Here is a 12,720-nt window from a genome sequence, read left to right as displayed (position 1 = left end):
CACCGCCGCCACCCACCCGAAGCAGAGGAAGCATAGGGCACCGCCATCCAAGCCCCCGGGCATGTCTAACGCCGACTGGAGGGCGGATGTTCGGTGCCAGGAGGCTGTCACCACCGACCGGTGGAACAGGGCGAACGCCAAGAAGACCCGGGACAGGGCGGCGCTCGCGACTGCGGCGGTGGCGGAGCACTCGGCCGAACAAACCGAGGTGGCTCGCGCGGGGATGATGAATCCGCCCGGCGGCCACGGCCCGTATGCGTCCTAGAGCCAGCAAAGAATCGGGTCTCCGGTCGGCTTCTCTTCGTCGCCACAACCCCGGGGCGATACGCTGTCACCGGGCAACGCTGACGGCGACGCGCACGGTGGGTTCAACCCCAACATCACCTTCCCCCATGGTCACCCGACCTAGCGCATGCCCTTGCCCGCCTTCGCCGGCATGCAGTACCCTCCGTACACCTACTCGTCGCCGGCCTACGTAGCCTCCCCGACGCCACCTCTCCGCTGTGGCGCGCTGCCCTTCTCACAAGCCTCCTCGTCGCATCTAGGTGACACCGACGCGACGGAGGCCGACATGGGAGACATCATCACGGCCGGCTCGGCCACCGCCGTCTCCCTCGGTTCACTGCCCAAGACAACACAATGGACCTCAACGGCGACATGGATGGCGAGCTGGACTACGACGAGGAAGAGCCGAGAGGAGGAGGAGCCGGCGCCTGCTCCGGCGAGGAAACAAAAGAAGAAGAAGAAGCGGGCGGCCAGGACCGACGAGCCGCGCATCAAGTGGGCGTCAAAGGAGGACGAGTGCCTCGCGGAAGCGTGGAAAGTTGTCTACCTTGACCTGATCATCGGCACGAATCAGAGCGTCGGCACGTATTGGGAGCGCATCAAGGCCGAGTTCGACTAGCGCAAGCTCGTCGACCCCTACTTCAAAGGCGTCTACATGCAGTGCGGGTCGAAGGCAATGGCGAACCATTGGGGGCTCATCCAAACGGCGTGCAACAAATGGCATGGGATCGTCGAGGAGATCGCAGCTCGCCCGAAGAGCGGCGCCATCATCGAGGATCAGGTATGGCACTTCGTTTTCTCCCTTTTCTTTTCGCCTTGTGCGCGCCCGCCGACTGTTGTTCCTCGGCGCAGCTGCTGCGGATGTTCGCCATGTTTTGCCAGGACAACAGCGATCAAGATTTCAAGTACCTCCACGTCTTCAAGCGGATCGAGAAGTGCAAGAAGTGGGCGGATGTCTGCCATACCCTCGCCAAGGCCAAGGAGACGTACAAGCCGGACACACCGATGCCAGGCTCGGCCAACGGGCGCCTGGACGGCAACAAAGGTGCCAAGAAGGAGAAATGATACGTTCATTTTGCATCATGTTTTCTTACTGTTATTTATAACTAGATGAACCGTTGTGCCAATGGCGCAAAGGCCGAAAGCAAACCAAGTTTTCAAACCATGCAAGTTAGAATATTTATTATTTAGAGACCAATGCCTACTTATAATGCCTTGTGAATGTTACTATACTACGGAATTAGGAGTGATAACATGGTGTATTCTTCAATAGCTATTTCCCCCATTCCCTCCTCCTATTTATAAAACTGTAATACTTACAAAAGAACATTGGCTAACAGATCACACTTCTACACAAAAAGTAAATGCATAAGATGTTTATATCAAGGAATAACCTTTGCAAGGTTAAGTAAAAGGTTTCATATGAGATATATTGATAAGCGGTAACATATGACCAATAAGCATGTGATGTGTTCCACTATTTAGTTTCAAGCACAAGAAGTTCCAGGTACCTATGAATTTCATATAAGCACTTTATAATACTCCCTCCGTTTTGTCTTTCTAGAAATTTCAACAAGTGACTACATACGAAGCAAAATGAGTGAATCTACACTCTAAAATATGTTTATATACATCCGTATGGAACAGTCCATTTGAAATCTCTAAAAAGATAAATATTTAGGAACAGAGGGAGTAGAATTTTAGACGGTCTCAAAAAATGTGCACCACTAATTAACACATACAACCATTCTTACATAGCAAAGGCAAATCTTTAATTACTTTCAGTAGCTTGAAACTCAGAAAGCATAATTTATTCTCAGTCTTGTACAAGACTCATTTAAACCCTCCATGCATTCAATTTTGAAACCTTCTAGTAGAAACTGAAACATCACCGTGCACACATGTTATTGTTCTACTGAGTCACCGGACGAATAAACACATATCACCATGATCAAGGCTTCGACCAAGCGACATGTCTTTTAGAAAATATATGTAGAATCTCCCGTCGTCGGACTTGGTCCCCCGAAATGCGGAGACCTAGAGACATAAAAACAAATTAGCACCACATAGTTAATGACAGAGAACCTATCAATGAAATTCCATCTAAGCCACCGAAATTTACCGATTGGGCCAATGACTCAAGTACCTTATTTAAAACAATATTTATCTGCTTAGCATTTGGTACCGACATTTTTTCCACAGAATAACATCACAAGTTTGAGGTTGCCTCTTCTAATTGAAGACGTAAAATCCCCGCTTACATCATGGACTATAACAGTGTCCCTTTGACTAATATATATGTAATAATATTAATGTATGAACATGTATATCATACCAGTGTCCCTCTGCTAGTTAACTTCCCTTTATTATAAGTGTGCAACAAGCATTACCCTTTGCATATATAAATAGTAAGCAGGCGATCTGCTGGATTCTATAACCCATATATTAAAAATAAAATCCTTTATCGTAAGCAGCTACCATTGATTTGGGCATACATAAACAATAAGCAGGTGGCATACACTGAATTCTGGAACACCCGCATTAAATATTTGTGCACTTAGCCTTCCCTTATCAGCTAGCAGCAAATATTCTCCCAAAGAAGTAATCTCATGTATTGCAAAAAGCTAAGATAACTGGGAACATCCCACACACATTGATATTAACCATCATGCACATATCTGTCCTAAAGCAGTAAGCATGAAGCAAACCAATCATAAGCACTGACAGGAAAAACCTTCTCATGTCTCCCAACAGTTCAAAAAACCTTCAGGAATGCCTACTAATTAGCAAGGCCATGTTCTAGCATACAAAGAAATTATTTCCATCCAGTATATAATGCAGAAGCAAGTATTCTCTGGAAGGATATATTCATATACCAAATAGACATAGTATAAGTTCCAACGATAATGTCATACCTATAGTAGAGACATAGCCTGAAGAAACGCTGTCCATAGTAAAAAAAACATTATAGCAGAAACCAGAAGCCAACATCAGTGTGGCTCGCAAGAAGAGGAAGCCATTCTGTTCATGCCTAGCACAACAGCAAATTGAAGAGAACCTACATTACATGGCATAAAATCCAGTTAAGAAGAAAATCTGATGTGATATGTAACTATATGAATACACTTGAGTTGTTATAATTACTTAGGAATTTAGAATGGCAAATTTAAGAAAATAATTCAAATTATTGCTTTTCCTATAGAGGCCCTATAACCAGAATATAGCTGCACAGAAGATCATCAGGTAAAAAAAAACTTTAGTAGATTCATGAAAAGCAAATGCCAAGATAAAAGGTCTGACATAACTGTCCAGATTTTGTATCAACCAGTCATATATATACAAGCATTTTGCCTCTATAAACAACATTTTAATGGTGGAGTAATCAATCTGAACAATTTTAAATTAAAAACAAAATATCTAAAGACTAAGCTCTAGTTCATGTATTTTAGAGAAGTTAAGGTCGGCGAAACTACGGAAGCAAAGGTCTGAAGATATCGATACACGTCGAACTATGTATTTCCATCAGCCTAAAAATTCCGAGAATTACATGGTACCAATACACGTCGAACTCTATTAAAGCGGTACAGTTACAAGGCCAGAAAGCGGTTCAAGTAACGATGCAGGGTGCTGAACAGACCTGCTTCAACTTCTTTAGAGATTCTTCTGCATCTGCTAGCCTCTCTGAAACTATTTTCTCAAGATCAGAAGAGTAACCTTTTCCTTCTTCCATGTTTCAGAGGTAGTATTTGAGTGTGAGCAAAGAGCCTTCCACACAGAAGAACTGTTGAAAAGACAAGTAACAACAAGATCTTTCCTACACAAGCAACAGCAAAGAATTGTTGAGAGTATCGTCAAATTTAAAATTTCTGAACTTCTATGACAAATTTTGACCCAAAAAAAGTTCTCGGAATTTTTTAATTTTCACAGATCATCAACCATACCAGGTGTAGCAATCTAGGAAAGTTTCAACCCATTTGGTCTAGCACGTTGAGAGAATAGTCAAAATTAAAATTAGAAAGGTTCTCCGGTTTTTTTTTGAAATTTTCACAAATCATCAAACCTACCAAATGTACTAATCTGGGAAATTTTACACAATAAATAATTCCTAGAAGGAAGGCAGTGGTAAGCGAAGAAATTTCAGTTCAAATCGGCATTGTTCCAAATATCGGCCAGTTAATTGGCATCTCGGTCAGTTAATGGCTACTCGGTTGGTCAGCGAATTCGCCTATTTATCCCTACTCAGCACCCGACCAATATGGTACCAATTACCGATATCCTAAACATTGCAAATCGGGTATCTAAACTATTCTCTCAGCAGTATAATTGCATTCTTATAGAAAGAAAGCAAGTAAAAAGTAGGAGGTACTTTCTAGAAAGCAGGAAGATTGAAGTATACACTGATTTATTTGTAAGATGTATCTTTATTATATTCAGCATATAACATGGTTGACAACAATAGGGGGCAGAAATAAATATTGCTAGAGCTTTGAACAAAAGCTAATTACTATTGTAATGGTTACGAAGTTGCCTTTCTGAATGTGATCAGCCCTTCGAAGGTAATATTGCAAGGTGCACAACACCTTGTAAGTTGCAGAAACACAAATGGGGATCTTCAAAAAACTCAAATCTTCTAAGCACTGTCACTGTCTAAATAGTAAATTCTAATTCTCGGGAACTTAGAAAGATAAAATCAGTGCTGACATGCCAGTGGAGAGCATAGTGAACACAATAGTGCTTAAGAAATTTGTCTGTGATCTTCTCTAGATATGGTTATAACATCACCTTGCATGAATACATCATGGCATAGTTGAGGGCATTGGACAATCTCTACATCCACTGGGTGGTCTATTTAATGTTCTTAAAGGATCCATGTCAAAAGATAAGAATTTGACGGTATAAGTAGAAGAACACATGTGTAGTTATTGAACATGTGTAGTTATTGACAGAAACAGAGAAGTAACTTATAATCCAAACAATGCTTCAGCAAGAAAACATACTTGCTCTTAACTGGACAGCAGTCATTGCTCGCGAAGTGTTGTTGGCCATCTGAAGAGCAGGTGCGGGAGAGAGACGAGTGGCGGCCTAATTTTGGCTGTCATAAGGGTCGGGATCCGCCTCCCTTAGCTTCTTCACATCGAGGACTGGCCTGAATTTATTTGGGTGTCGGTACCCTGACTCTTGGAATTTAACAAAGGATCAATGGATTAGTAACAAAACTAACTGATTGTAGCTTGCCTAAGTTATATGTACTCACTATTTTACTGAGACATATCAACACTATAATGCAGAAAATGCATGCAGATCAACATAACTGCACAAAAACCACCCATGCACGACACTTAAAATTGTACTAGAGGCTAGAGCTATTTTGTGCTGATCAAAACAATATATATTCAAGGAAATCTGTATTTATACATGGATAATATCTAACTTGAAAGGCCAAATTAGATTTAGGACATCAAACTATGGCCTGTTTGAGAACACCAAACTAAACTCCTGCCTGTTCAATTCAGAAGACGAAAAAGCTTCAGCTGGTACAACATCAAAGCGATTTTTAACGAGTTAGAGAATTTCATTGCCGTGAATTAGTGGACAGCGAGATTTAGGCATTTTTCCATTGGAATTAACGACACTCTTTAATCCTCATGGTCATCCAGATGTATATAGTACATACCAATCTAGCATACAACTGTATGGCCCAGCTTGAATCACATGGGATGATGAAATACATAGGCTATGGATATGACGAACCTGGAAAAGACAGGCAAATAACACAAATGATTACTTGCAGGCTGCATCGTCATTCATAATTGACCACTTTAATCTTGGAAGCCATCAACCATGCCGATGCTTGGCCCTTGCCATCCAAGCCGTCTCTATCTTGGATGGCAGGGGCCGGAGGAGGAAGATGTAGAAGCCGTGGATCCGAGGCCTAGATTGGGGACGAATTAGCCTTCCTATATTAGACACCAAGTCATTGACTAAAAAGAAAGTGGCGAGAGAAATCCATACCTGATGGATAGTACAGAATGGGATGAAATCATATGTCCCCAGCAAAGCATCTCCATAGAAGAGGTAAAGAGAGTGGGGCGGGGGGAGATGGCCGTCGCTCCCGCTCCCGTGGTCTCGACCGCCACCTATTTAGGATATTGCAGCCCGCATCGCTCGATTTCGCTGGGTCCCCTCTTCCTCCTTCAGACCACGGCCAGACAGAGAGAGAGATCGAGGAGATGGATGACGAGGGTAGCCGAACCCTAGCCACATGAGCTCCTTCCTCCTCCACGGCCAACACAGCATGGCCGGATGCTGCTCCCCTCCTCCTGCCGAGTCTGGATCGAGGCCGCGCTCGTGGAGGCAGAGCACAGGGCGACCGCATCTGGGCCACCACGCGACACGGACGAGGCGCGGCTGGCTGCTGCCCCATCGTCCTGCCGAGCCGCTCCTATGCTCGAGCTCAAGGTGGCTATGGCGACAAGGCGGAGAACAATGGTTGGAGGTCGCCGGTGGCCGGTGAGGGCGAGACGAGGCCCTGGCGCGGCGGCGGGGGTCGCGAGGGAGTGGAAGGAAACGAGGAGGACGTGAGAGGGGCTGACGAGGGAGATATTTTCATTTTCGTGGCTATTCAATCGCACCGAAACAAGGCGAAACCCACCTCGTGAGGCCCACCCGCCATCGATTCTTGAAGCAACTCCAAACGTAAAAAAAGACCAACGGCTGACCAGACACCAGCAGCCAAAAAAAACACTGGTGCTTAGGCATTTACAACGCCGGTGCTTAGGCCAGGCGCTAGGATTCAATTCCGGGTAGTTATGGTCTAATCCCGGTCGATCAAAGGATTATTCCTAGCGTCGATGCCAGGTCTGTCGCCGGGCGCTTTCTTCTTTTTTTCTTTCCTTAACGAGTGCTGTCCTTCTTTTCTACGAGAAAAATAATAGCATTAGCGCTCAACCAGGCGCCCATGCGTTAAGGGGACGGACTCTTACATCGACGCCACTTCTTTAATTAATTATTTTTATTGCCTAAGCGTCCAAATAAGCGCTCTTGCATTGTAGATGCCCTTACTGCTCGAGTAACTCCATCATGCGGTCAAAGACGTTGGGCGCGCTCAATGCCTCCAGAACGGCGGGTAGTCTAACGTCATTTATATGTTCAATGTTTTTATTCATAATAATATTTTTTGGAGTAATTCTAATGTCTTTTCTCTCATAATTTTTAAGGTACACACCAAGTAGGAGAATTCTGGCAGCTGGAAATCTAGACCTGAAAAAGCTATGTCAGGCTACCTATTCGGCACAACTCCAAACAAGCTGAGCCTTCACGGAGAATTTTTATGGAATATTTAAGGAATATTGGAGCAAATAACTACCAGAGGGGGCCCACCAGGTGGGCACAACCCACCTGGGCGCGCCAGGAAGCCCAGGCGCACCCTGGTGAGTTGTGCCCTCCTCGGCCCACCTCCGGTGCCCATCTTCTAGTATATAAGTCATTTTGACCTAGAAAAAATAAGGGGGGACATTCGAGACGAAGCGTCGCCATCTCGAGGCGGAACTTGGGCAGGGGCACTTTTGCCCTCCGGTGGAGCGATTCTGCCAGGGGAACCTCCCTTCCGGAGGGGGAAATCATCATCATCATCATCATCACCAACAACTCTCCCATCTTGGGGAGGGAAATCTCCATCAACATATTCACCAGCACCATCTCATCTCTAACCCTAGTTCATCTCTTGCATTCAATCTTTGTATCAAAACTATAGATTGGTGTCTGTGGGTGACTAGTAGTGTTGATTACATCTTGTAGTTGATTACTGTATGGTTTATTTGGTGGAAGATTATATGTTCAGATCCATTATGTTATTCAATACCCCTCTGATCTTGAGCATGTTTATCGTTTGTGAGTAGTTACTTTCGTTCTTGAGGTCACGGGAGAAATCATGTTGCAAGTAATCATGTGAACTTGATATGTGTTCAATATTTTGATGTTATGTATGTTGCCATTCTCTTAGTGGTGTCATGTGAACATCGACTACATGACACTTCACCATATTTGGGCCTAAGGGAATGCATTTGGGGTAGTAAATAGATGGTGGGTTGCGAGAGTGATAGAAACTCAAACCCCAGTTTATGCACTATTCCGTAAGGGACCGATTGAATCCTAGAGTTTAATGCTATGGTTAGAATTTATTCTTAATACTTTTCTCGTAGTTGCGGATGCTTGCGGGAGGGTTAATCATAAGTAGGAGGTTTGTTCAAGTAAGAACAACACCTAAGCACCGGTCCACCCACATATCAAATTGTCAAAGTAGCGAACATAAATCAAACCAACATGATGAAAGTAACTAGATGAAATTCCCGTGTACCCTCAAGAACACTTTGCTTATCATAAGAAACCGTTTTGGCATGTACTTTGCCTCAAAAGGATTGGGCTACCTTGCTGCACTTTTGTTACTACTATTGTTACTTGCTCGTTACAAATAATCTTGCTATCAAACTACTCCGCTACTTACAATTCTAGCACTTGCAGACATTACCTTGCTGAAAACCACTTGTCATTTCCTTCCGCTCCTCGTTGGGTTCGACACTCTTACTTATAGAAAAGAGCTACAATTGACCCCATATACTTGTGGGTCATCATGGCTATTTTCTAGCACCATTGTCGGGGTGTGAAGCGCCTTTGGTAAGTGGAATTCGGTAAGGAAACATTTATATAGTGTGCTGAAATTTATTGTTTCTTGTTACTATGGAAAACAATCCTTTGAGGGGTTTGTTCGGGGTATCTTCACCTCGTCCGGAACCACAATTAGTTACCCCTCAACCTATTGCACCTACTGTTGGGGATATAACTATTTGTATGACCCGCCCAGGAGGGGCCGGGTTATACCTACAAATATTCTTGAAGCCCAAGACCCAGGATAGAGATGGTGGTTCAAGCAAGGGCCCAAAGCCCAGAGACGACTTAAGGCCCGTAGTGATAAACCGCCATGTATGTGTGACTTGTATTGTAAGGCAAGAATAGTTAAGAGACTGAGTCAGACATTGTTTATGAGCCGGCCGGGACTCTGTTGAGCCGCTGGGCGTCAACCTCTTTATATAAAGGGGCGACCCGGTGGCGGTTCACGGCAAGTAACATCAACTCGAGAGCTAGGTCAAGCGATTTGCTCCCTGGTTAACGAGTCATAAGCAATCCCACTCAAAACTGGATCGTAGGCTTTTACCTTCACTGTAGGGGGCTGAACCAATATAAACCTCGTGTCATTTGTCCTGATTAACCCCTTTAAGCTTCCTAGTTGCGATGGCTCCGCAACTAAGTCCTTCCACTAGGACATCTGACATGACAATTCCATGACACCTACTGAAAATATTGAATATGAAATCCCTTCGGGTATGATAGAACAACTGCTAGCTAATCCTTATGCAGGAGATGGAACTGAACGTCCTGATATGCACTTGATACATGTGGAACAAATTTGTGGATTGTTTAAGCTTGCAGGTTTACCCAGGGATGAAGCGATGAAAAAGGTTTTTCCTTTATCTTTGATGGGAAAAGCATTGGCATGGTATAGGCTATGCGATGATATTGGATCATGGAATTGGAATCGTTTGAAATTGGAGTTCCATCAAAAATTTTATCATATGCATCTAGTTCATCGTGATTAGAATTATATATATAATTTTTGGCCTCGTGAAGGAGAAAGTATTGCTATAGTTTGGGGGAGGCTTAAGTCAACGTTATATTCATGCCCCAATCATGAGCTCTCAAGAGAAAATATTATTCAGAATTTTTATGCTCGGCTTTCTCGTAATGATCAAACCATGCTGGATACTTCTTGGGCTGGTTCTTTTATGAAGAAAACTATTGAATTCCGGTGGGATCTTTTGGAAAGAATTAAACGCAACTCTAAAGATTGGGAACTTGACAAAGGTAAAGAGTCGGGTATAAAGCTTAAGTATGATTGTGTCAAAACTTTTATGGATACAGATGCTTTTCAAAATTTAGCACTAAATATGGACCTGACTCTGAAATAGTAGCCTCTTTTTGTGAATCATTTGCTACTCATGTTGAACTGCCTAAAGAGAAGTGGGTTAAATATCACCCACCTATTAAAGATGAAATTAAAGAACCAGTACCAGTTAAAGAAGAAACTATACTTTATAATGTTGATCCAGTTGTTCCTTCTGCTTATATTGAGAAACCACCTTTCCCTATTAGGATAAAAGAACATGCTAAAGTTTTAACTATGGTTAACAAAAGCTATGTTAGAACACCTAAACCTGATGAACAAATTAAAGTAGAACCTAGCATTGCTATGGTTAAAGATCTCTTGGAAGAAGATATGGATGGACATGTTATTTACTTCTATGAAGAAGCTGCTAGAATTGTTAAACTTGAGGGGAAAGATAAACATAGACCAGTTGTTAGTATGCCTATTGTTCCAGCTAAAATAGGAGATCATTGTTATCATGGTTTATGTGACATGGGTGCTAATATGAGTGCCATTCCCCACTCCTTATATGAAGAAATTAGAGATGAAATAGCACCTGCTGAATTAGAAGACATAGGTGTTACTATTAAACTTGCTAATATGGATACTATATCACCCATTGGTATTCTTAGAGATGTTGAAGTCTTGTGTGGGAAGATAAAATACCCTACTGATTTTCTTATTCTTACCATCCCACAAGATAAATTTTGTCCCATTATATTTGGTAGACATTTCTTGGACACCGTCAATGCTAAAATAGATTGTAAGAAATAAATTGTCGGTGTTAGCTTTGGTAACGAATCTCATGAGTTCAATTTTTCCAAGTTTAGTAGAAATCATCATGAAAAAGACTTGCCTAGTAAGGATGAATTAATTGTTCTTGCTTCTATTGTTGTGCCACCTACCGATCCTTTAGAACAATACTTGCTAGACCATGAGAATGATTTAAATATGCATGAAAGAAATGAGATAGATAAGATCTTCTTTGAACAACGTCCCCTTCTTAAACAGAATTGGCCTATTGAAACTCTGGGAGGTCCTCCTCCACCTAAGGGTGACCCTGTGTTTGAATTAAAACCTTTGCCAAACACTTTGAAATATGCTTATGTTGATGAAAAGAAGATATATCATGTTATTATCAGTGCTAACCTTTCAGAACATGAAGAAGAAAGATCATTGAAAGTTCTAAGGAAGCACCAAGCTGCTATTGGGTATACTCTTGATGATTTAAAGGGCATTAGTCCCACTCTATGTCAGCACAAAATTAATATGGAACCTGATGCTAAACCAGTTGTTGATCATCAACGTCGGTTCAATCCTAAGATGAAAGAAGTGGTAAGGACAGAAATATTAAAACTTCTGGAAGCAGGTATAATCTATCCTATAGCTGATAGTAAATGGGTAAGTCCTATTCATTGTGTCCCTAAGAATGGAGGTATTACTGTTATTCCTAATGATAACAATGAGCTTATTCCACAAAGAATTATCATGGGCTATAGAATGGTAATTGATTATAGAAAATTAAATAAAGCTACTAGAAAAGATCATTACCCTATGCCTTTTATTGATCAAATGTTAGAAAGGCTATCTAAGCACACACACTTTTGCTTCCTTGATGGATACTCTAGCTTTTCACAAATACATGTTTTACAATCTGATCAAGAAAAGACCACTTTTACTTGTCCTTTTTGGAATGTTTGCTTATAGACGTATGCCTTTCAGTTTATGTAGTGCACCTGCTACCTTTGAAAAATGTATGACTGCTATATTCTCTGACTTTTGTGAAAAGATTGTTGAGGTTTTCATGAATGACTTTTTTGTTTATGGTAAGTCCTTTGATGACTGTTTAAGCAATCTTGAGCGAGTTTTGCATAGATGTGAACAAAAAAATCTTGTCTTGAATTGGGAGAAGTGCCACTTTATGGTTAATGAGGGCATTGTCTTGGGTCATAAAATTTCTGAAAAAGGTATTGAAGTGGACCAAGCTAAGGTTGATGCAATTGAGAAAATGCCATGTCCTGAGGACATCAAAGGTATTCATAGTTTCCTAGGTCATGTTGGTTTCTATAGGAGATTTATTAAAGACTTCTCTAAAATTTCTAGGCCTCTCACTAGTCTTTTGCAAAAGGATGTTCCTTTTGTTTCTGATGATGATTGTTTAGAAGCCTTTGAAACACTCAAGAAAGCCTTAATTTCTGCACCTATTGTTCAACCAGCTGATTGGAACTTGCATTTTGAAATTATGTATGATGCTAGTGATTATGTTGTTGGTGTTGTTCTATGACAAAGAGTTGATAAGAAGTTGAATGTTATTCATTATGCTAGTAAAACTCTAGACAATGCTCAAAGAAGTTATGCTACTACTGAAAAAGCATTTTTAGCAGTAGTGTTTGCTTGTGATAAATTTAAACATTATATTGTTGATTGCAAAGTAACTGTTCACACAGACCATGCTG

At 42.1% G+C, this 12,720-nt stretch overlaps 1 long non-coding RNA gene across 5 annotated transcripts; it reads right to left on the bottom strand.

Annotated features, from left to right (window-relative positions):
- Positions 1-1,793: 1,793 nt before the first annotated feature.
- On the bottom strand, positions 1,794-6,921 carry LOC123046364 (uncharacterized). 5 transcript variants are annotated; one of them, XR_006422232.1, is made up of 6 exons: positions 6,298-6,915; positions 6,037-6,217; positions 5,283-5,462; positions 3,923-4,099; positions 3,201-3,343; positions 1,794-2,322 (listed from the first exon to the last, which is right to left on the bottom strand). It is a non-coding gene; the product is annotated as an uncharacterized lncRNA (long non-coding RNA). The 5 variants fall into 5 exon arrangements; XR_006422233.1 differs by having other exon boundaries at positions 5,283-5,456; XR_006422234.1 differs by having other exon boundaries at positions 5,283-5,456; positions 6,071-6,217; positions 6,298-6,914.
- Positions 6,922-12,720: the final 5,799 nt, after the last annotated feature.

The sequence above is a fragment of the Triticum aestivum genome, chromosome 2B (genome assembly GCF_018294505.1).
Source record: "Triticum aestivum cultivar Chinese Spring chromosome 2B, IWGSC CS RefSeq v2.1, whole genome shotgun sequence".
In the NCBI taxonomy this organism is placed as follows: Eukaryota; Viridiplantae; Streptophyta; class Magnoliopsida; order Poales; family Poaceae; genus Triticum; species Triticum aestivum.
The sequence above is the reverse complement of the archived record's forward strand: the minus strand, read 5'-3'. Positions and strand labels throughout refer to the sequence as shown.